Raw genomic sequence first — 21,828 nt, 5'->3', positions numbered from 1 at the left:
CCTTCATTTGAAGGTAGTGCCAAGTGGAAGTTTTGGAGGATGCGGGCATCGATCCCGCTACCTCTCGCATGCTAAGCGAGCGCTCTACCATTTGAGCTAATCCCCCTCTACGGTTGCTGGCTTCTGGCACTCGGGTCACACCGCAGTCATGTTATCATGCCTAAACCAAGCTTTGACCATGGGAGAAGAAAGGTTTCTTTTTTTTTTTTTTAAGTGTGGATTTTTTGGTGTCTTGAAATATAAATGACAGTGGAGTTTGCTGGGCTTTGGGTGGCCTGAAAGAACGAGACAGTGAATTTTTGGGGTACCTTTTTCCTGGGAGCATGAAAAATACAAAACTCTGCGCCTAGCAGAGGATGGTTTCGATCCATCGACCTCTGGGTTATGGGCCCAGCACGCTCCCGCTGCGCCACTCTGCTGCTGCTTAAACCTCTCTTACGAGAAGCCACATTACCGTCTGACTGTTGTCAAGCCACTAACGAAGCAGAAGAGTTGGCTTTAGTCACACTAGGGGTGAGAGTTGCATTTTCACGATTGAGAAGTGGTACGAATTCTATGGCGTTGGTGGTATAGTGGTGAGCATAGCTGCCTTCCAAGCAGTTGACCCGGGTTCGATTCCCGGCCAACGCATTGTTTCTCTTGTTTTGAAGTATTCTTGTTAACACTCTCTCCAGAGGCCAATGGTTGTGCGGTCAGGCTCAAAAAGAGTGCGGCCAGGAGGTATGCAGCTGCAAAGTCTGTGCAAGAGAGCCTCCAAGTTGAAGCATGCAAGGTTATCGGACACTCAAAAGCATCCTTCGAGCCGGAATCGAACCAGCGACCTAAGGATTGCTAACTAGCTACTACAGTCCTCCGCTCTACCAGCTGAGCTATCGAAGGTTTAGCCAGATATGCGTGCAGCTGCTTCCTAGGTTTTTGTGTCAGTGCCAACTAAAAAGAAGTTGGCCCTTCATTTGAAGGTAGTGCCAAGTGGAAGTTTTGGAGGATGCGGGCATCGATCCCGCTACCTCTCGCATGCTAAGCGAGCGCTCTACCATTTGAGCTAATCCCCCTCTACGGTTGCTGGCTTCTGGCACTCGGGTCACACCGCAGTCATGTTATCATGCCTAAACCAAGCTTTGACCATGGGAGAAGAAAGGTTTCTTTTTTTTTTTTTTAAGTGTGGATTTTTTGGTGTCTTGAAATATAAATGACAGTGGAGTTTGCTGGGCTTTGGGTGGCCTGAAAGAACGAGACAGTGAATTTTTGGGGTACCTTTTTCCTGGGAGCATGAAAAATACAAAACTCTGCGCCTAGCAGAGGATGGTTTCGATCCATCGACCTCTGGGTTATGGGCCCAGCACGCTCCCGCTGCGCCACTCTGCTGCTGCTTAAACCTCTCTTACGAGAAGCCACATTACCGTCTGACTGTTGTCAAGCCACTAACGAAGCAGAAGAGTTGGCTTTAGTCACACTAGGGGTGAGAGTTGCATTTTCACGATTGAGAAGTGGTACGAATTCTATGGCGTTGGTGGTATAGTGGTGAGCATAGCTGCCTTCCAAGCAGTTGACCCGGGTTCGATTCCCGGCCAACGCATTGTTTCTCTTGTTTCTCTTGTTTTGAAGTATTCTTGTTAACACTCTCTCCAGAGGCCAATGGTTGTGCGGTCAGGCTCAAAAAGAGTGCGGCCAGGAGGTATGCAGCTGCAAAGTCTGTGCAAGAGAGCCTCCAAGTTGAAGCATGCAAGGTTATCGGACACTCAAAAGCATCCTTCGAGCCGGAATCGAACCAGCGACCTAAGGATTGCTAACTAGCTACTACAGTCCTCCGCTCTACCAGCTGAGCTATCGAAGGTTTAGCCAGATATGCGTGCAGCTGCTTCCTAGGTTTTTGTGTCAGTGCCAACTAAAAAGAAGTTGGCCCTTCATTTGAAGGTAGTGCCAAGTGGAAGTTTTGGAGGATGCGGGCATCGATCCCGCTACCTCTCGCATGCTAAGCGAGCGCTCTACCATTTGAGCTAATCCCCCTCTACGGTTGCTGGCTTCTGGCACTCGGGTCACACCGCAGTCATGTTATCATGCCTAAACCAAGCTTTGACCATGGGAGAAGAAAGGTTTCTTTTTTTTTTTTTTTTTTTTTTAAGTGTGGATTTTTTGGTGCCTTGAAATATAAAGGACAGTGGAATTTGCTGGGCTTTGGGTGGCCTGAAAGAACGAGACAGTGAATTTTTGGGGTACCTTTTTCCTGGGAGCATGAAAAATACAAAACTCTGCGCCTAGCAGAGGATGGTTTCGATCCATCGACCTCTGGGTTATGGGCCCAGCACGCTCCCGCTGCGCCACTCTGCTGCTGCTTAAACCTCTCTTACGAGAAGCCACATTACCGTCTGACTGTTGTCAAGCCACTAACGAAGCAGAAGAGTTGGCTTTAGTCACACTAGGGGTGAGAGTTGCATTTTCACGATTGAGAAGTGGTGCGAATTCTATGGCGTTGGTGGTATAGTGGTGAGCATAGCTGCCTTCCAAGCAGTTGACCCGGGTTCGATTCCCGGCCAACGCATTGTTTCTCTTGTTTTGAAGTATTCTTGTTAACACTCTCTCCAGAGGCCAATGGTTGTGCGGTCAGGCTCAAAAAGAGTGCGGCCAGGAGGTATGCAGCTGCAAAGTCTGTGCAAGAGAGCCTCCAAGTTGAAGCATGCAAGGTTATCGGACACTCAAAAGCATCCTTCGAGCCGGAATCGAACCAGCGACCTAAGGATTGCTAACTAGCTACTACAGTCCTCCGCTCTACCAGCTGAGCTATCGAAGGTTTAGCCAGATATGCGTGCAGCTGCTTCCTAGGTTTTTGTGTCAGTGCCAACTAAAAAGAAGTTGGCCCTTCATTTGAAGGTAGTGCCAAGTGGAAGTTTTGGAGGATGCGGGCATCGATCCCGCTACCTCTCGCATGCTAAGCGAGCGCTCTACCATTTGAGCTAATCCCCCTCTACGGTTGCTGGCTTCTGGCACTCGGGTCACACCGCAGTCATGTTATCATGCCTAAACCAAGCTTTGACCATGGGAGAAGAAAGGTTTCTTTTTTTTTTTTTTAAGTGTGGATTTTTTGGTGTCTTGAAATATAAATGACAGTGGAGTTTGCTGGGCTTTGGGTGGCCTGAAAGAACGAGACAGTGAATTTTTGGGGTACCTTTTTCCTGGGAGCATGAAAAATACAAAACTCTGCGCCTAGCAGAGGATGGTTTCGATCCATCGACCTCTGGGTTATGGGCCCAGCACGCTCCCGCTGCGCCACTCTGCTGCTGCTTAAACCTCTCTTACGAGAAGCCACATTACCGTCTGACTGTTGTCAAGCCACTAACGAAGCAGAAGAGTTGGCTTTAGTCACACTAGGGGTGAGAGTTGCATTTTCACGATTGAGAAGTGGTGCGAATTCTATGGCGTTGGTGGTATAGTGGTGAGCATAGCTGCCTTCCAAGCAGTTGACCCGGGTTCGATTCCCGGCCAACGCATTGTTTCTCTTGTTTTGAAGTATTCTTGTTAACACTCTCTCCAGAGGCCAATGGTTGTGCGGTCAGGCTCAAAAAGAGTGCGGCCAGGAGGTATGCAGCTGCAAAGTCTGTGCAAGAGAGCCTCCAAGTTGAAGCATGCAAGGTTATCGGACACTCAAAAGCATCCTTCGAGCCGGAATCGAACCAGCGACCTAAGGATTGCTAACTAGCTACTACAGTCCTCCGCTCTACCAGCTGAGCTATCGAAGGTTTAGCCAGATATGCGTGCAGCTGCTTCCTAGGTTTTTGTGTCAGTGCCAACTAAAAAGAAGTTGGCCCTTCATTTGAAGGTAGTGCCAAGTGGAAGTTTTGGAGGATGCGGGCATCGATCCCGCTACCTCTCGCATGCTAAGCGAGCGCTCTACCATTTGAGCTAATCCCCCTCTACGGTTGCTGGCTTCTGGCACTCGGGTCACACCGCAGTCATGTTATCATGCCTAAACCAAGCTTTGACCATGGGAGAAGAAAGGTTTCTTTTTTTTTTTTTTTTTTTTTTAAGTGTGGATTTTTTGGTGCCTTGAAATATAAAGGACAGTGGAATTTGCTGGGCTTTGGGTGGCCTGAAAGAACGAGACAGTGAATTTTTGGGGTACCTTTTTCCTGGGAGCATGAAAAATACAAAACTCTGCGCCTAGCAGAGGATGGTTTCGATCCATCGACCTCTGGGTTATGGGCCCAGCACGCTCCCGCTGCGCCACTCTGCTGCTGCTTAAACCTCTCTTACGAGAAGCCACATTACCGTCTGACTGTTGTCAAGCCCCTAACGAAGCAGAAGAGTTGGCTTTAGTCACACTAGGGGTGAGAGTTGCATTTTTACGATTGAGAAGTGGTGCGAATTCTATGGCGTTGGTGGTATAGTGGTGAGCATAGCTGCCTTCCAAGCAGTTGACCCGGGTTCGATTCCCGGCCAACGCATTGTTTCTCTTGTTTTGAAGTATTCTTGTTAACACTCTCTCCAGAGGCCAATGGTTGTGCGGTCAGGCTCAAAAAGAGTGCGGCCAGGAGGTATGCAGCTGCAAAGTCTGTGCAAGAGAGCCTCCAAGTTGAAGCATGCAAGGTTATCGGACACTCAAAAGCATCCTTCGAGCCGGAATCGAACCAGCGACCTAAGGATTGCTAACTAGCTACTACAGTCCTCCGCTCTACCAGCTGAGCTATCGAAGGTTTAGCCAGATATGCGTGCAGCTGCTTCCTAGGTTTTTGTGTCAGTGCCAACTAAAAAGAAGTTGGCCCTTCATTTGAAGGTAGTGCCAAGTGGAAGTTTTGGAGGATGCGGGCATCGATCCCGCTACCTCTCGCATGCTAAGCGAGCGCTCTACCATTTGAGCTAATCCCCCTCTACGGTTGCTGGCTTCTGGCACTCGGGTCACACCGCAGTCATGTTATCATGCCTAAACCAAGCTTTGACCATGGGAGAAGAAAGGTTTCTTTTTTTTTTTTTTTTTTAAAGTGTGGATTTTTTGGTGCCTTGAAATATAAAGGACAGTGGAGTTTGCTGGGCTTTGGGTGGCCTGAAAGAACGAGACAGTGAATTTTTGGGGTACCTTTTTCCTGGGAGCATGAAAAATACAAAACTCTGCGCCTAGCAGAGGATGGTTTCGATCCATCGACCTCTGGGTTATGGGCCCAGCACGCTCCCGCTGCGCCACTCTGCTGCTGCTTAAACCTCTCTTACGAGAAGCCACATTACCGTCTGACTGTTGTCAAGCCACTAACGAAGCAGAAGAGTTGGCTTTAGTCACACTAGGGGTGAGAGTTGCATTTTCACGATTGAGAAGTGGTGCGAATTCTATGGCGTTGGTGGTATAGTGGTGAGCATAGCTGCCTTCCAAGCAGTTGACCCGGGTTCGATTCCCGGCCAACGCATTGTTTCTCTTGTTTTGAAGTATTCTTGTTAACACTCTCTCCAGAGGCCAATGGTTGTGCGGTCAGGCTCAAAAAGAGTGCGGCCAGGAGGTATGCAGCTGCAAAGTCTGTGCAAGAGAGCCTCCAAGTTGAAGCATGCAAGGTTATCGGACACTCAAAAGCATCCTTCGAGCCGGAATCGAACCAGCGACCTAAGGATTGCTAACTAGCTACTACAGTCCTCCGCTCTACCAGCTGAGCTATCGAAGGTTTAGCCAGATATGCGTGCAGCTGCTTCCTAGGTTTTTGTGTCAGTGCCAACTAAAAAGAAGTTGGCCCTTCATTTGAAGGTAGTGCCAAGTGGAAGTTTTGGAGGATGCGGGCATCGATCCCGCTACCTCTCGCATGCTAAGCGAGCGCTCTACCATTTGAGCTAATCCCCCTCTACGGTTGCTGGCTTCTGGCACTCGGGTCACACCGCAGTCATGTTATCATGCCTAAACCAAGCTTTGACCATGGGAGAAGAAAGGTTTCTTTTTTTTTTTTTTAAGTGTGGATTTTTTGGTGTCTTGAAATATAAATGACAGTGGAGTTTGCTGGGCTTTGGGTGGCCTGAAAGAACGAGACAGTGAATTTTTGGGGTACCTTTTTCCTGGGAGCATGAAAAATACAAAACTCTGCGCCTAGCAGAGGATGGTTTCGATCCATCGACCTCTGGGTTATGGGCCCAGCACGCTCCCGCTGCGCCACTCTGCTGCTGCTTAAACCTCTCTTACGAGAAGCCACATTACCGTCTGACTGTTGTCAAGCCACTAACGAAGCAGAAGAGTTGGCTTTAGTCACACTAGGGGTGAGAGTTGCATTTTCACGATTGAGAAGTGGTACGAATTCTATGGCGTTGGTGGTATAGTGGTGAGCATAGCTGCCTTCCAAGCAGTTGACCCGGGTTCGATTCCCGGCCAACGCATTGTTTCTCTTGTTTTGAAGTATTCTTGTTAACACTCTCTCCAGAGGCCAATGGTTGTGCGGTCAGGCTCAAAAAGAGTGCGGCCAGGAGGTATGCAGCTGCAAAGTCTGTGCAAGAGAGCCTCCAAGTTGAAGCATGCAAGGTTATCGGACACTCAAAAGCATCCTTCGAGCCGGAATCGAACCAGCGACCTAAGGATTGCTAACTAGCTACTACAGTCCTCCGCTCTACCAGCTGAGCTATCGAAGGTTTAGCCAGATATGCGTGCAGCTGCTTCCTAGGTTTTTGTGTCAGTGCCAACTAAAAAGAAGTTGGCCCTTCATTTGAAGGTAGTGCCAAGTGGAAGGTTTGGAGGATGCGGGCATCGATCCCGCTACCTCTCGCATGCTAAGCGAGCGCTCTACCATTTGAGCTAATCCCCCTCTACGGTTGCTGGCTTCTGGCACTCGGGTCACACCGCAGTCATGTTATCATGCCTAAACCAAGCTTTGACCATGGGAGAAGAAAGGTTTCTTTTTTTTTTTTTTTTTTTTAAGTGTGGATTTTTTGGTGCCTTGAAATATAAAGGACAGTGGAATTTGCTGGGCTTTGGGTGGCCTGAAAGAACGAGACAGTGAATTTTTGGGGTACCTTTTTCCTGGGAGCATGAAAAATACAAAACTCTGCGCCTAGCAGAGGATGGTTTCGATCCATCGACCTCTGGGTTATGGGCCCAGCACGCTCCCGCTGCGCCACTCTGCTGCTGCTTAAACCTCTCTTACGAGAAGCCACATTACCGTCTGACTGTTGTCAAGCCCCTAACGAAGCAGAAGAGTTGGCTTTAGTCACACTAGGGGTGAGAGTTGCATTTTCATGATTGAGAAGTGGTGCGAATTCTATGGCGTTGGTGGTATAGTGGTGAGCATAGCTGCCTTCCAAGCAGTTGACCCGGGTTCGATTCCCGGCCAACGCATTGTTTCTCTTGTTTTGAAGTATTCTTGTTAACACTCTCTCCAGAGGCCAATGGTTGTGCGGTCAGGCTCAAAAAGAGTGCGGCCAGGAGGTATGCAGCTGCAAAGTCTGTGCAAGAGAGCCTCCAAGTTGAAGCATGCAAGGTTATCGGACACTCAAAAGCATCCTTCGAGCCGGAATCGAACCAGCGACCTAAGGATTGCTAACTAGCTACTACAGTCCTCCGCTCTACCAGCTGAGCTATCGAAGGTTTAGCCAGATATGCGTGCAGCTGCTTCCTAGGTTTTTGTGTCAGTGCCAACTAAAAAGAAGTTGGCCCTTCATTTGAAGGTAGTGCCAAGTGGAAGTTTTGGAGGATGCGGGCATCGATCCCGCTACCTCTCGCATGCTAAGCGAGCGCTCTACCATTTGAGCTAATCCCCCTCTACGGTTGCTGGCTTCTGGCACTCGGGTCACACCGCAGTCATGTTATCATGCCTAAACCAAGCTTTGACCATGGGAGAAGAAAGGTTTCTTTTTTTTTTTTTTAAGTGTGGATTTTTTGGTGTCTTGAAATATAAATGACAGTGGAGTTTGCTGGGCTTTGGGTGGCCTGAAAGAACGAGACAGTGAATTTTTGGGGTACCTTTTTCCTGGGAGCATGAAAAATACAAAACTCTGCGCCTAGCAGAGGATGGTTTCGATCCATCGACCTCTGGGTTATGGGCCCAGCACGCTCCCGCTGCGCCACTCTGCTGCTGCTTAAACCTCTCTTACGAGAAGCCACATTACCGTCTGACTGTTGTCAAGCCACTAACGAAGCAGAAGAGTTGGCTTTAGTCACACTAGGGGTGAGAGTTGCATTTTCACGATTGAGAAGTGGTGCGAATTCTATGGCGTTGGTGGTATAGTGGTGAGCATAGCTGCCTTCCAAGCAGTTGACCCGGGTTCGATTCCCGGCCAACGCATTGTTTCTCTTGTTTTGAAGTATTCTTGTTAACACTCTCTCCAGAGGCCAATGGTTGTGCGGTCAGGCTCAAAAAGAGTGCGGCCAGGAGGTATGCAGCTGCAAAGTCTGTGCAAGAGAGCCTCCAAGTTGAAGCATGCAAGGTTATCGGACACTCAAAAGCATCCTTCGAGCCGGAATCGAACCAGCGACCTAAGGATTGCTAACTAGCTACTACAGTCCTCCGCTCTACCAGCTGAGCTATCGAAGGTTTAGCCAGATATGCGTGCAGCTGCTTCCTAGGTTTTTGTGTCAGTGCCAACTAAAAAGAAGTTGGCCCTTCATTTGAAGGTAGTGCCAAGTGGAAGTTTTGGAGGATGCGGGCATCGATCCCGCTACCTCTCGCATGCTAAGCAAGCGCTCTACCATTTGAGCTAATCCCCCTCTACGGTTGCTGGCTTCTGGCACTCGGGTCACACCGCAGTCATGTTATCATGCCTAAACCAAGCTTTGACCATGGGAGAAGAAAGGTTTCTTTTTTTTTTTTTTAAGTGTGGATTTTTTGGTGTCTTGAAATATAAAGGACAGTGGAGTTTGCTGGGCTTTGGGTGGCCTGAAAGAACGAGACAGTGAATTTTTGGGGTACCTTTTTCCTGGGAGCATGAAAAATACAAAACTCTGCGCCTAGCAGAGGATGGTTTCGATCCATCGACCTCTGGGTTATGGGCCCAGCACGCTCCCGCTGCGCCACTCTGCTGCTGCTTAAACCTCTCTTACGAGAAGCCACATTACCGTCTGACTGTTGTCAAGCCACTAACGAAGCAGAAGAGTTGGCTTTAGTCACACTAGGGGTGAGAGTTGCATTTTCACGATTGAGAAGTGGTACGAATTCTATGGCGTTGGTGGTATAGTGGTGAGCATAGCTGCCTTCCAAGCAGTTGACCCGGGTTCGATTCCCGGCCAACGCATTGTTTCTCTTGTTTTGAAGTATTCTTGTTAACACTCTCTCCAGAGGCCAATGGTTGTGCGGTCAGGCTCAAAAAGAGTGCGGCCAGGAGGTATGCAGCTGCAAAGTCTGTGCAAGAGAGCCTCCAAGTTGAAGCATGCAAGGTTATCGGACACTCAAAAGCATCCTTCGAGCCGGAATCGAACCAGCGACCTAAGGATTGCTAACTAGCTACTACAGTCCTCCGCTCTACCAGCTGAGCTATCGAAGGTTTAGCCAGATATGCGTGCAGCTGCTTCCTAGGTTTTTGTGTCAGTGCCAACTAAAAAGAAGTTGGCCCTTCATTTGAAGGTAGTGCCAAGTGGAAGTTTTGGAGGATGCGGGCATCGATCCCGCTACCTCTCGCATGCTAAGCGAGCGCTCTACCATTTGAGCTAATCCCCCTCTACGGTTGCTGGCTTCTGGCACTCGGGTCACACCGCAGTCATGTTATCATGCCTAAACCAAGCTTTGACCATGGGAGAAGAAAGGTTTCTTTTTTTTTTTTTTTTTTTTTAAGTGTGGATTTTTTGGTGCCTTGAAATATAAAGGACAGTGGAATTTGCTGGGCTTTGGGTGGCCTGAAAGAACGAGACAGTGAATTTTTGGGGTACCTTTTTCCTGGGAGCATGAAAAATACAAAACTCTGCGCCTAGCAGAGGATGGTTTCGATCCATCGACCTCTGGGTTATGGGCCCAGCACGCTCCCGCTGCGCCACTCTGCTGCTGCTTAAACCTCTCTTACGAGAAGCCACATTACCGTCTGACTGTTGTCAAGCCCCTAACGAAGCAGAAGAGTTGGCTTTAGTCACACTAGGGGTGAGAGTTGCATTTTTACGATTGAGAAGTGGTGCGAATTCTATGGCGTTGGTGGTATAGTGGTGAGCATAGCTGCCTTCCAAGCAGTTGACCCGGGTTCGATTCCCGGCCAACGCATTGTTTCTCTTGTTTTGAAGTATTCTTGTTAACACTCTCTCCAGAGGCCAATGGTTGTGCGGTCAGGCTCAAAAAGAGTGCGGCCAGGAGGTATGCAGCTGCAAAGTCTGTGCAAGAGAGCCTCCAAGTTGAAGCATGCAAGGTTATCGGACACTCAAAAGCATCCTTCGAGCCGGAATCGAACCAGCGACCTAAGGATTGCTAACTAGCTACTACAGTCCTCCGCTCTACCAGCTGAGCTATCGAAGGTTTAGCCAGATATGCGTGCAGCTGCTTCCTAGGTTTTTGTGTCAGTGCCAACTAAAAAGAAGTTGGCCCTTCATTTGAAGGTAGTGCCAAGTGGAAGTTTTGGAGGATGCGGGCATCGATCCCGCTACCTCTCGCATGCTAAGCGAGCGCTCTACCATTTGAGCTAATCCCCCTCTACGGTTGCTGGCTTCTGGCACTCGGGTCACACCGCAGTCATGTTATCATGCCTAAACCAAGCTTTGACCATGGGAGAAGAAAGGTTTCTTTTTTTTTTTTTTTTTTTTTAAGTGTGGATTTTTTGGTGCCTTGAAATATAAAGGACAGTGGAATTTGCTGGGCTTTGGGTGGCCTGAAAGAACGAGACAGTGAATTTTTGGGGTACCTTTTTCCTGGGAGCATGAAAAATACAAAACTCTGCGCCTAGCAGAGGATGGTTTCGATACATCGACCTCTGGGTTATGGGCCCAGCACGCTCCCGCTGCGCCACTCTGCTGCTGCTTAAACCTCTCTTACGAGAAGCCACATTACCGTCTGACTGTTGTCAAGCCCCTAACGAAGCAGAAGAGTTGGCTTTAGTCACACTAGGGGTGAGAGTTGCATTTTCATGATTGAGAAGTGGTGCGAATTCTATGGCGTTGGTGGTATAGTGGTGAGCATAGCTGCCTTCCAAGCAGTTGACCCGGGTTCGATTCCCGGCCAACGCATTGTTTCTCTTGTTTTGAAGTATTCTTGTTAACACTCTCTCCAGAGGCCAATGGTTGTGCGGTCAGGCTCAAAAAGAGTGCGGCCAGGAGGTATGCAGCTGCAAAGTCTGTGCAAGAGAGCCTCCAAGTTGAAGCATGCAAGGTTATCGGACACTCAAAAGCATCCTTCGAGCCGGAATCGAACCAGCGACCTAAGGATTGCTAACTAGCTACTACAGTCCTCCGCTCTACCAGCTGAGCTATCGAAGGTTTAGCCAGATATGCGTGCAGCTGCTTCCTAGGTTTTTGTGTCAGTGCCAACTAAAAAGAAGTTGGCCCTTCATTTGAAGGTAGTGCCAAGTGGAAGTTTTGGAGGATGCGGGCATCGATCCCGCTACCTCTCGCATGCTAAGCAAGCGCTCTACCATTTGAGCTAATCCCCCTCTACGGTTGCTGGCTTCTGGCACTCGGGTCACACCGCAGTCATGTTATCATGCCTAAACCAAGCTTTGACCATGGGAGAAGAAAGGTTTCTTTTTTTTTTTTTTAAGTGTGGATTTTTTGGTGTCTTGAAATATAAAGGACAGTGGAGTTTGCTGGGCTTTGGGTGGCCTGAAAGAACGAGACAGTGAATTTTTGGGGTACCTTTTTCCTGGGAGCATGAAAAATACAAAACTCTGCGCCTAGCAGAGGATGGTTTCGATCCATCGACCTCTGGGTTATGGGCCCAGCACGCTCCCGCTGCGCCACTCTGCTGCTGCTTAAACCTCTCTTACGAGAAGCCACATTACCGTCTGACTGTTGTCAAGCCACTAACGAAGCAGAAGAGTTGGCTTTAGTCACACTAGGGGTGAGAGTTGCATTTTCACGATTGAGAAGTGGTACGAATTCTATGGCGTTGGTGGTATAGTGGTGAGCATAGCTGCCTTCCAAGCAGTTGACCCGGGTTTGGTTCCCGGCCAACGCATTGTTTCTCTTGTTTTGAAGTATTCTTGTTAACACTCTCTCCAGAGGCCAATGGTTGTGCGGTCAGGCTCAAAAAGAGTGCGGCCAGGAGGTATGCAGCTGCAAAGTCTGTGCAAGAGAGCCTCCAAGTTGAAGCATGCAAGGTTATCGGACACTCAAAAGCATCCTTCGAGCCGGAATCGAACCAGCGACCTAAGGATTGCTAACTAGCTACTACAGTCCTCCGCTCTACCAGCTGAGCTATCGAAGGTTTAGCCAGATATGCGTGCAGCTGCTTCCTAGGTTTTTGTGTCAGTGCCAACTAAAAAGAAGTTGGCCCTTCATTTGAAGGTAGTGCCAAGTGGAAGTTTTGGAGGATGCGGGCATCGATCCCGCTACCTCTCGCATGCTAAGCGAGCGCTCTACCATTTGAGCTAATCCCCCTCTACGGTTGCTGGCTTCTGGCACTCGGGTCACACCGCAGTCATGTTATCATGCCTAAACCAAGCTTTGACCATGGGAGAAGAAAGGTTTCTTTTTCTTTTTTTTTTTTTTTAAGTGTGGATTTTTTGGTGCCTTGAAATATAAAGGACAGTGGAATTTGCTGGGCTTTGGGTGGCCTGAAAGAACGAGACAGTGAATTTTTGGGGTACCTTTTTCCTGGGAGCATGAAAAATACAAAACTCTGCGCCTAGCAGAGGATGGTTTCGATCCATCGACCTCTGGGTTATGGGCCCAGCACGCTCCCGCTGCGCCACTCTGCTGCTGCTTAAACCTCTCTTACGAGAAGCCACATTACCGTCTGACTGTTGTCAAGCCCCTAACGAAGCAGAAGAGTTGGCTTTAGTCACACTAGGGGTGAGAGTTGCATTTTTACGATTGAGAAGTGGTGCGAATTCTATGGCGTTGGTGGTATAGTGGTGAGCATAGCTGCCTTCCAAGCAGTTGACCCGGGTTCGATTCCCGGCCAACGCATTGTTTCTCTTGTTTTGAAGTATTCTTGTTAACACTCTCTCCAGAGGCCAATGGTTGTGCGGTCAGGCTCAAAAAGAGTGCGGCCAGGAGGTATGCAGCTGCAAAGTCTGTGCAAGAGAGCCTCCAAGTTGAAGCATGCAAGGTTATCGGACACTCAAAAGCATCCTTCGAGCCGGAATCGAACCAGCGACCTAAGGATTGCTAACTAGCTACTACAGTCCTCCGCTCTACCAGCTGAGCTATCGAAGGTTTAGCCAGATATGCGTGCAGCTGCTTCCTAGGTTTTTGTGTCAGTGCCAACTAAAAAGAAGTTGGCCCTTCATTTGAAGGTAGTGCCAAGTGGAAGGTTTGGAGGATGCGGGCATCGATCCCGCTACCTCTCGCATGCTAAGCGAGCGCTCTACCATTTGAGCTAATCCCCCTCTACGGTTGCTGGCTTCTGGCACTCGGGTCACACCGCAGTCATGTTATCATGCCTAAACCAAGCTTTGACCATGGGAGAAGAAAGGTTTCTTTTTTTTTTTTAAGTGTGGATTTTTTGGTGCCTTGAAATATAAAGGACAGTGGAATTTGCTGGGCTTTGGGTGGCCTGAAAGAACGAGACAGTGAATTTTTGGGGTACCTTTTTCCTGGGAGCATGAAAAATACAAAACTCTGCGCCTAGCAGAGGATGGTTTCGATCCATCGACCTCTGGGTTATGGGCCCAGCACGCTCCCGCTGCGCCACTCTGCTGCTGCTTAAACCTCTCTTACGAGAAGCCACATTACCGTCTGACTGTTGTCAAGCCCCTAACGAAGCAGAAGAGTTGGCTTTAGTCACACTAGGGGTGAGAGTTGCATTTTCATGATTGAGAAGTGGTGCGAATTCTATGGCGTTGGTGGTATAGTGGTGAGCATAGCTGCCTTCCAAGCAGTTGACCCGGGTTCGATTCCCGGCCAACGCATTGTTTCTCTTGTTTTGAAGTATTCTTGTTAACACTCTCTCCAGAGGCCAATGGTTGTGCGGTCAGGCTCAAAAAGAGTGCGGCCAGGAGGTATGCAGCTGCAAAGTCTGTGCAAGAGAGCCTCCAAGTTGAAGCATGCAAGGTTATCGGACACTCAAAAGCATCCTTCGAGCCGGAATCGAACCAGCGACCTAAGGATTGCTAACTAGCTACTACAGTCCTCCGCTCTACCAGCTGAGCTATCGAAGGTTTAGCCAGATATGCGTGCAGCTGCTTCCTAGGTTTTTGTGTCAGTGCCAACTAAAAAGAAGTTGGCCCTTCATTTGAAGGTAGTGCCAAGTGGAAGTTTTGGAGGATGCGGGCATCGATCCCGCTACCTCTCGCATGCTAAGCAAGCGCTCTACCATTTGAGCTAATCCCCCTCTACGGTTGCTGGCTTCTGGCACTCGGGTCACACCGCAGTCATGTTATCATGCCTAAACCAAGCTTTGACCATGGGAGAAGAAAGGTTTCTTTTTTTTTTTTTTAAGTGTGGATTTTTTGGTGTCTTGAAATATAAAGGACAGTGGAGTTTGCTGGGCTTTGGGTGGCCTGAAAGAACGAGACAGTGAATTTTCGGGGTACCTTTTTCCTGGGAGCATGAAAAATACAAAACTCTGCGCCTAGCAGAGGATGGTTTCGATCCATCGACCTCTGGGTTATGGGCCCAGCACGCTCCCGCTGCGCCACTCTGCTGCTGCTTAAACCTCTCTTACGAGAAGCCACATTACCGTCTGACTGTTGTCAAGCCACTAACGAAGCAGAAGAGTTGGCTTTAGTCACACTAGGGGTGAGAGTTGCATTTTCACGATTGAGAAGTGGTACGAATTCTATGGCGTTGGTGGTATAGTGGTGAGCATAGCTGCCTTCCAAGCAGTTGACCCGGGTTCGATTCCCGGCCAACGCATTGTTTCTCTTGTTTTGAAGTATTCTTGTTAACACTCTCTCCAGAGGCCAATGGTTGTGCGGTCAGGCTCAAAAAGAGTGCGGCCAGGAGGTATGCAGCTGCAAAGTCTGTGCAAGAGAGCCTCCAAGTTGAAGCATGCAAGGTTATCGGACACTCAAAAGCATCCTTCGAGCCGGAATCGAACCAGCGACCTAAGGATTGCTAACTAGCTACTACAGTCCTCCGCTCTACCAGCTGAGCTATCGAAGGTTTAGCCAGATATGCGTGCAGCTGCTTCCTAGGTTTTTGTGTCAGTGCCAACTAAAAAGAAGTTGGCCCTTCATTTGAAGGTAGTGCCAAGTGGAAGTTTTGGAGGATGCGGGCATCGATCCCGCTACCTCTCGCATGCTAAGCAAGCGCTCTACCATTTGAGCTAATCCCCCTCTACGGTTGCTGGCTTCTGGCACTCGGGTCACACCGCAGTCATGTTATCATGCCTAAACCAAGCTTTGACCATGGGAGAAGAAAGGTTTCTTTTTTTTTTTTTTTAAGTGTGGATTTTTTGGTGTCTTGAAATATAAAGGACAGTGGAGTTTGCTGGGCTTTGGGTGGCCTGAAAGAACGAGACAGTGAATTTTTGGGGTACCTTTTTCCTGGGAGCATGAAAAATACAAAACTCTGCGCCTAGCAGAGGATGGTTTCGATCCATCGACCTCTGGGTTATGGGCCCAGCACGCTCCCGCTGCGCCACTCTGCTGCTGCTTAAACCTCTCTTACGAGAAGCCACATTACCGTCTGACTGTTGTCAAGCCACTAACGAAGCAGAAGAGTTGGCTTTAGTCACACTAGGGGTGAGAGTTGCATTTTCACGATTGAGAAGTGGTACGAATTCTATGGCGTTGGTGGTATAGTGGTGAGCATAGCTGCCTTCCAAGCAGTTGACCCGGGTTCGATTCCCGGCCAACGCATTGTTTCTCTTGTTTTGAAGTATTCTTGTTAACACTCTCTCCAGAGGCCAATGGTTGTGCGGTCAGGCTCAAAAAGAGTGCGGCCAGGAGGTATGCAGCTGCAAAGTCTGTGCAAGAGAGCCTCCAAGTTGAAGCATGCAAGGTTATCGGACACTCAAAAGCATCCTTCGAGCCGGAATCGAACCAGCGACCTAAGGATTGCTAACTAGCTACTACAGTCCTCCGCTCTACCAGCTGAGCTATCGAAGGTTTAGCCAGATATGCGTGCAGCTGCTTCCTAGGTTTTTGTGTCAGTGCCAACTAAAAAGAAGTTGGCCCTTCATTTGAAGGTAGTGCCAAGTGGAAGTTTTGGAGGATGCGGGCATCGATCCCGCTACCTCTCGCATGCTAAGCGAGCGCTCTACCATTTGAGCTAATCCCCCTCTACGGTTGCTGGCTTCTGGCACTCGGGTCACACCGCAGTCATGTTATCATGCCTAAACCAAGCTTTGACCATGGGAGAAGAAAGGTTTCTTTTTTTTTTTTTTTTTTTTTAAGTGTGGATTTTTTGGTGCCTTGAAATATAAAGGACAGTGGAATTTGCTGGGCTTTGGGTGGCCTGAAAGAACGAGACAGTGAATTTTTGGGGTACCTTTTTCCTGGGAGCATGAAAAATACAAAACTCTGCGCCTAGCAGAGGATGGTTTCGATCCATCGACCTCTGGGTTATGGGCCCAGCACGCTCCCGCTGCGCCACTCTGCTGCTGCTTAAACCTCTCTTACGAGAAGCCACATTACCGTCTGACTGTTGTCAAGCCCCTAACGAAGCAGAAGAGTTGGCTTTAGTCACACTAGGGGTGAGAGTTGCATTTTTACGATTGAGAAGTGGTGCGAATTCTATGGCGTTGGTGGTATAGTGGTGAGCATAGCTGCCTTCCAAGCAGTTGACCCGGGTTCGATTCCCGGCCAACGCATTGTTTCTCTTGTTTTGAAGTATTCTTGTTAACACTCTCTCCAGAGGCCAATGGTTGTGCGGTCAGGCTCAAAAAGAGTGCGGCCAGGAGGTATGCAGCTGCAAAGTCTGTGCAAGAGAGCCTCCAAGTTGAAGCATGCAAGGTTATCGGACACTCAAAAGCATCCTTCGAGCCGGAATCGAACCAGCGACCTAAGGATTGCTAACTAGCTACTACAGTCCTCCGCTCTACCAGCTGAGCTATCGAAGGTTTAGCCAGATATGCGTGCAGCTGCTTCCTAGGTTTTTGTGTCAGTGCCAACTAAAAAGAAGTTGGCCCTTCATTTGAAGGTAGTGCCAAGTGGAAGTTTTGGAGGATGCGGGCATCGATCCCGCTACCTCTCGCATGCTAAGCGAGCGCTCTACCATTTGAGCTAATCCCCCTCTACGGTTGCTGGCTTCTGGCACTCGGGTCACACCGCAGTCATGTTATCATGCCTAAACCAAGCTTTGACCATGGGAGAAGAAAGGTTTCTTTTTTTTTTTTTTTTTTTTTAAGTGTGGATTTTTTGGTGCCTTGAAATATAAAGGACAGTGGAATTTGCTGGGCTTTGGGTGGCCTGAAAGAACGAGACAGTGAATTTTTGGGGTACCTTTTTCCTGGGAGCATGAAAAATACAAAACTCTGCGCCTAGCAGAGGATGGTTTCGATACATCGACCTCTGGGTTATGGGCCCAGCACGCTCCCGCTGCGCCACTCTGCTGCTGCTTAAACCTCTCTTACGAGAAGCCACATTACCGTCTGACTGTTGTCAAGCCCCTAACGAAGCAGAAGAGTTGGCTTTAGTCACACTAGGGGTGAGAGTTGCATTTTCATGATTGAGAAGTGGTGCGAATTCTATGGCGTTGGTGGTATAGTGGTGAGCATAGCTGCCTTCCAAGCAGTTGACCCGGGTTCGATTCCCGGCCAACGCATTGTTTCTCTTGTTTTGAAGTATTCTTGTTAACACTCTCTCCAGAGGCCAATGGTTGTGCGGTCAGGCTCAAAAAGAGTGCGGCCAGGAGGTATGCAGCTGCAAAGTCTGTGCAAGAGAGCCTCCAAGTTGAAGCATGCAAGGTTATCGGACACTCAAAAGCATCCTTCGAGCCGGAATCGAACCAGCGACCTAAGGATTGCTAACTAGCTACTACAGTCCTCCGCTCTACCAGCTGAGCTATCGAAGGTTTAGCCAGATATGCGTGCAGCTGCTTCCTAGGTTTTTGTGTCAGTGCCAACTAAAAAGAAGTTGGCCCTTCATTTGAAGGTAGTGCCAAGTGGAAGTTTTGGAGGATGCGGGCATCGATCCCGCTACCTCTCGCATGCTAAGCAAGCGCTCTACCATTTGAGCTAATCCCCCTCTACGGTTGCTGGCTTCTGGCACTCGGGTCACACCGCAGTCATGTTATCATGCCTAAACCAAGCTTTGACCATGGGAGAAGAAAGGTTTCTTTTTTTTTTTTTTAAGTGTGGATTTTTTGGTGTCTTGAAATATAAAGGACAGTGGAGTTTGCTGGGCTTTGGGTGGCCTGAAAGAACGAGACAGTGAATTTTTGGGGTACCTTTTTCCTGGGAGCATGAAAAATACAAAACTCTGCGCCTAGCAGAGGATGGTTTCGATCCATCGACCTCTGGGTTATGGGCCCAGCACGCTCCCGCTGCGCCACTCTGCTGCTGCTTAAACCTCTCTTACGAGAAGCCACATTACCGTCTGACTGTTGTCAAGCCACTAACGAAGCAGAAGAGTTGGCTTTAGTCACACTAGGGGTGAGAGTTGCATTTTCACGATTGAGAAGTGGTACGAATTCTATGGCGTTGGTGGTATAGTGGTGAGCATAGCTGCCTTCCAAGCAGTTGACCCGGGTTCGATTCCCGGCCAACGCATTGTTTCTCTTGTTTTGAAGTATTCTTGTTAACACTCTCTCCAGAGGCCAATGGTTGTGCGGTCAGGCTCAAAAAGAGTGCGGCCAGGAGGTATGCAGCTGCAAAGTCTGTGCAAGAGAGCCTCCAAGTTGAAGCATGCAAGGTTATCGGACACTCAAAAGCATCCTTCGAGCCGGAATCGAACCAGCGACCTAAGGATTGCTAACTAGCTACTACAGTCCTCCGCTCTACCAGCTGAGCTATCGAAGGTTTAGCCAGATATGCGTGCAGCTGCTTCCTAGGTTTTTGTGTCAGTGCCAACTAAAAAGAAGTTGGCCCTTCATTTGAAGGTAGTGCCAAGTGGAAGTTTTGGAGGATGCGGGCATCGATCCCGCTACCTCTCGCATGCTAAGCGAGCGCTCTACCATTTGAGCTAATCCCCCTCTACGGTTGCTGGCTTCTGGCACTCGGGTCACACCGCAGTCATGTTATCATGCCTAAACCAAGCTTTGACCATGGGAGAAGAAAGGTTTCTTTTTTTTTTTTTTAAGTGTGGATTTTTTGGTGTCTTGAAATATAAAGGACAGTGGAGTTTGCTGGGCTTTGGGTGGCCTGAAAGAACGAGACAGTGAATTTTTGGGGTACCTTTTTCCTGGGAGCATGAAAAATACAAAACTCTGCGCCTAGCAGAGGATGGTTTCGATCCATCGACCTCTGGGTTATGGGCCCAGCACGCTCCCGCTGCGCCACTCTGCTGCTGCTTAAACCTCTCTTACGAGAAGCCACATTACCGTCTGACTGTTGTCAAGCCACTAACGAAGCAGAAGAGTTGGCTTTAGTCACACTAGGGGTGAGAGTTGCATTTTCACGATTGAGAAGTGGTACGAATTCTATGGCGTTGGTGGTATAGTGGTGAGCATAGCTGCCTTCCAAGCAGTTGACCCGGGTTCGATTCCCGGCCAACGCATTGTTTCTCTTGTTTTGAAGTATTCTTGTTAACACTCTCTCCAGAGGCCAATGGTTGTGCGGTCAGGCTCAAAAAGAGTGCGGCCAGGAGGTATGCAGCTGCAAAGTCTGTGCAAGAGAGCCTCCAAGTTGAAGCATGCAAGGTTATCGGACACTCAAAAGCATCCTTCGAGCCGGAATCGAACCAGCGACCTAAGGATTGCTAACTAGCTACTACAGTCCTCCGCTCTACCAGCTGAGCTATCGAAGGTTTAGCCAGATATGCGTGCAGCTGCTTCCTAGGTTTTTGTGTCAGTGCCAACTAAAAAGAAGTTGGCCCTTCATTTGAAGGTAGTGCCAAGTGGAAGTTTTGGAGGATGCGGGCATCGATCCCGCTACCTCTCGCATGCTAAGCGAGCGCTCTACCATTTGAGCTAATCCCCCTCTACGGTTGCTGGCTTCTGGCACTCGGGTCACACCGCAGTCATGTTATCATGCCTAAACCAAGCTTTGACCATGGGAGAAGAAAGGTTTCTTTTTTTTTTTTTTTTTTTTTAAGTGTGGATTTTTTGGTGCCTTGAAATATAAAGGACAGTGGAATTTGCTGGGCTTTGGGTGGCCTGAAAGAACGAGACAGTGAATTTTTGGGGTACCTTTTTCCTGGGAGCATGAAAAATACAAAACTCTGCGCCTAGCAGAGGATGGTTTCGATCCATCGACCTCTGGGTTATGGGCCCAGCACGCTCCCGCTGCGCCACTCTGCTGCTGCTTAAACCTCTCTTACGAGAAGCCACATTACCGTCTGACTGTTGTCAAGCCCCTAACGAAGCAGAAGAGTTGGCTTTAGTCACACTAGGGGTGAGAGTTGCATTTTTACGATTGAGAAGTGGTGCGAATTCTATGGCGTTGGTGGTATAGTGGTGAGCATAGCTGCCTTCCAAGCAGTTGACCCGGGTTCGATTCCCGGCCAACGCATTGTTTCTCTTGTTTTGAAGTATTCTTGTTAACACTCTCTCCAGAGGCCAATGGTTGTGCGGTCAGGCTCAAAAAGAGTGCGGCCAGGAGGTATGCAGCTGCAAAGTCTGTGCAAGAGAGCCTCCAAGTTGAAGCATGCAAGGTTATCGGACACTCAAAAGCATCCTTCGAGCCGGAATCGAACCAGCGACCTAAGGATTGCTAACTAGCTACTACAGTCCTCCGCTCTACCAGCTGAGCTATCGAAGGTTTAGCCAGATATGCGTGCAGCTGCTTCCTAGGTTTTTGTGTCAGTGCCAACTAAAAAGAAGTTGGCCCTTCATTTGAAGGTAGTGCCAAGTGGAAGTTTTGGAGGATGCGGGCATCGATCCCGCTACCTCTCGCATGCTAAGCGAGCGCTCTACCATTTGAGCTAATCCCCCTCTACGGTTGCTGGCTTCTGGCACTCGGGTCACACCGCAGTCATGTTATCATGCCTAAACCAAGCTTTGACCATGGGAGAAGAAAGGTTTCTTTTTTTTTTTTTTAAGTGTGGATTTTTTGGTGTCTTGAAATATAAAGGACAGTGGAGTTTGCTGGGCTTTGGGTGGCCTGAAAGAACGAGACAGTGAATTTTTGGGGTACCTTTTTCCTGGGAGCATGAAAAATACAAAACTCTGCGCCTAGCAGAGGATGGTTTCGATCCATCGACCTCTGGGTTATGGGCCCAGCACGCTCCCGCTGCGCCACTCTGCTGCTGCTTAAACCTCTCTTACGAGAAGCCACATTACCGTCTGACTGTTGTCAAGCCACTAACGAAGCAGAAGAGTTGGCTTTAGTCACACTAGGGGTGAGAGTTGCATTTTCACGATTGAGAAGTGGTACGAATTCTATGGCGTTGGTGGTATAGTGGTGAGCATAGCTGCCTTCCAAGCAGTTGACCCGGGTTCGATTCCCGGCCAACGCATTGTTTCTCTTGTTTTGAAGTATTCTTGTTAACACTCTCTCCAGAGGCCAATGGTTGTGCGGTCAGGCTCAAAAAGAGTGCGGCCAGGAGGTATGCAGCTGCAAAGTCTGTGCAAGAGAGCCTCCAAGTTGAAGCATGCAAGGTTATCGGACACTCAAAAGCATCCTTCGAGCCGGAATCGAACCAGCGACCTAAGGATTGCTAACTAGCTACTACAGTCCTCCGCTCTACCAGCTGAGCTATCGAAGGTTTAGCCAGATATGCGTGCAGCTGCTTCCTAGGTTTTTGTGTCAGTGCCAACTAAAAAGA

General features: G+C 48.9%; 22 non-coding genes across 22 annotated transcripts; all 22 read left to right on the top strand.

The window, feature by feature from the left end:
- The first annotated feature begins 558 nt into the window (after positions 1 to 558).
- Positions 559 to 630, top strand: TRNAG-UCC (transfer RNA glycine (anticodon UCC)). Its single transcript has one exon. It is a non-coding gene; the product is annotated as a tRNA-Gly (tRNA).
- Positions 631 to 1,504: 874 nt separating this feature from the next.
- Positions 1,505 to 1,576, top strand: TRNAG-UCC (transfer RNA glycine (anticodon UCC)). Its single transcript has one exon. It is a non-coding gene; the product is annotated as a tRNA-Gly (tRNA).
- Positions 1,577 to 2,467: 891 nt separating this feature from the next.
- TRNAG-UCC (transfer RNA glycine (anticodon UCC)) lies at positions 2,468 to 2,539 on the top strand. The gene has a single exon. It is a non-coding gene; the product is annotated as a tRNA-Gly (tRNA).
- An 874-nt stretch (positions 2,540 to 3,413) lies between these two features.
- Positions 3,414 to 3,485, top strand: TRNAG-UCC (transfer RNA glycine (anticodon UCC)). The gene has a single exon. It is a non-coding gene; the product is annotated as a tRNA-Gly (tRNA).
- Positions 3,486 to 4,367: 882 nt separating this feature from the next.
- TRNAG-UCC (transfer RNA glycine (anticodon UCC)) lies at positions 4,368 to 4,439 on the top strand. The gene has a single exon. It is a non-coding gene; the product is annotated as a tRNA-Gly (tRNA).
- An 879-nt stretch (positions 4,440 to 5,318) lies between these two features.
- Positions 5,319 to 5,390, top strand: TRNAG-UCC (transfer RNA glycine (anticodon UCC)). Its single transcript has one exon. It is a non-coding gene; the product is annotated as a tRNA-Gly (tRNA).
- Positions 5,391 to 6,264: 874 nt separating this feature from the next.
- Positions 6,265 to 6,336, top strand: TRNAG-UCC (transfer RNA glycine (anticodon UCC)). The gene has a single exon. It is a non-coding gene; the product is annotated as a tRNA-Gly (tRNA).
- An 880-nt stretch (positions 6,337 to 7,216) lies between these two features.
- TRNAG-UCC (transfer RNA glycine (anticodon UCC)) lies at positions 7,217 to 7,288 on the top strand. The gene has a single exon. It is a non-coding gene; the product is annotated as a tRNA-Gly (tRNA).
- An 874-nt stretch (positions 7,289 to 8,162) lies between these two features.
- Positions 8,163 to 8,234, top strand: TRNAG-UCC (transfer RNA glycine (anticodon UCC)). The gene has a single exon. It is a non-coding gene; the product is annotated as a tRNA-Gly (tRNA).
- Positions 8,235 to 9,108: 874 nt separating this feature from the next.
- Positions 9,109 to 9,180, top strand: TRNAG-UCC (transfer RNA glycine (anticodon UCC)). The gene has a single exon. It is a non-coding gene; the product is annotated as a tRNA-Gly (tRNA).
- An 881-nt stretch (positions 9,181 to 10,061) lies between these two features.
- TRNAG-UCC (transfer RNA glycine (anticodon UCC)) lies at positions 10,062 to 10,133 on the top strand. Its single transcript has one exon. It is a non-coding gene; the product is annotated as a tRNA-Gly (tRNA).
- An 881-nt stretch (positions 10,134 to 11,014) lies between these two features.
- Positions 11,015 to 11,086, top strand: TRNAG-UCC (transfer RNA glycine (anticodon UCC)). Its single transcript has one exon. It is a non-coding gene; the product is annotated as a tRNA-Gly (tRNA).
- Positions 11,087 to 12,913: 1,827 nt separating this feature from the next.
- TRNAG-UCC (transfer RNA glycine (anticodon UCC)) lies at positions 12,914 to 12,985 on the top strand. The gene has a single exon. It is a non-coding gene; the product is annotated as a tRNA-Gly (tRNA).
- Positions 12,986 to 13,857: 872 nt separating this feature from the next.
- Positions 13,858 to 13,929, top strand: TRNAG-UCC (transfer RNA glycine (anticodon UCC)). Its single transcript has one exon. It is a non-coding gene; the product is annotated as a tRNA-Gly (tRNA).
- An 874-nt stretch (positions 13,930 to 14,803) lies between these two features.
- On the top strand, positions 14,804 to 14,875 carry TRNAG-UCC (transfer RNA glycine (anticodon UCC)). Its single transcript has one exon. It is a non-coding gene; the product is annotated as a tRNA-Gly (tRNA).
- An 875-nt stretch (positions 14,876 to 15,750) lies between these two features.
- TRNAG-UCC (transfer RNA glycine (anticodon UCC)) lies at positions 15,751 to 15,822 on the top strand. Its single transcript has one exon. It is a non-coding gene; the product is annotated as a tRNA-Gly (tRNA).
- Positions 15,823 to 16,703: 881 nt separating this feature from the next.
- TRNAG-UCC (transfer RNA glycine (anticodon UCC)) lies at positions 16,704 to 16,775 on the top strand. The gene has a single exon. It is a non-coding gene; the product is annotated as a tRNA-Gly (tRNA).
- An 881-nt stretch (positions 16,776 to 17,656) lies between these two features.
- Positions 17,657 to 17,728, top strand: TRNAG-UCC (transfer RNA glycine (anticodon UCC)). The gene has a single exon. It is a non-coding gene; the product is annotated as a tRNA-Gly (tRNA).
- Positions 17,729 to 18,602: 874 nt separating this feature from the next.
- Positions 18,603 to 18,674, top strand: TRNAG-UCC (transfer RNA glycine (anticodon UCC)). The gene has a single exon. It is a non-coding gene; the product is annotated as a tRNA-Gly (tRNA).
- An 874-nt stretch (positions 18,675 to 19,548) lies between these two features.
- Positions 19,549 to 19,620, top strand: TRNAG-UCC (transfer RNA glycine (anticodon UCC)). The gene has a single exon. It is a non-coding gene; the product is annotated as a tRNA-Gly (tRNA).
- Positions 19,621 to 20,501: 881 nt separating this feature from the next.
- On the top strand, positions 20,502 to 20,573 carry TRNAG-UCC (transfer RNA glycine (anticodon UCC)). The gene has a single exon. It is a non-coding gene; the product is annotated as a tRNA-Gly (tRNA).
- An 874-nt stretch (positions 20,574 to 21,447) lies between these two features.
- On the top strand, positions 21,448 to 21,519 carry TRNAG-UCC (transfer RNA glycine (anticodon UCC)). The gene has a single exon. It is a non-coding gene; the product is annotated as a tRNA-Gly (tRNA).
- The last annotated feature ends 309 nt before the right edge of the window (positions 21,520 to 21,828 follow it).

Source organism: Eleutherodactylus coqui, chromosome 1 (genome assembly GCF_035609145.1).
Source record: "Eleutherodactylus coqui strain aEleCoq1 chromosome 1, aEleCoq1.hap1, whole genome shotgun sequence".
NCBI classification, from domain to species: domain Eukaryota; kingdom Metazoa; phylum Chordata; class Amphibia; order Anura; family Eleutherodactylidae; genus Eleutherodactylus; species Eleutherodactylus coqui.
The sequence above is the reverse complement of the archived record's forward strand: the minus strand, read 5'-3'. Positions and strand labels throughout refer to the sequence as shown.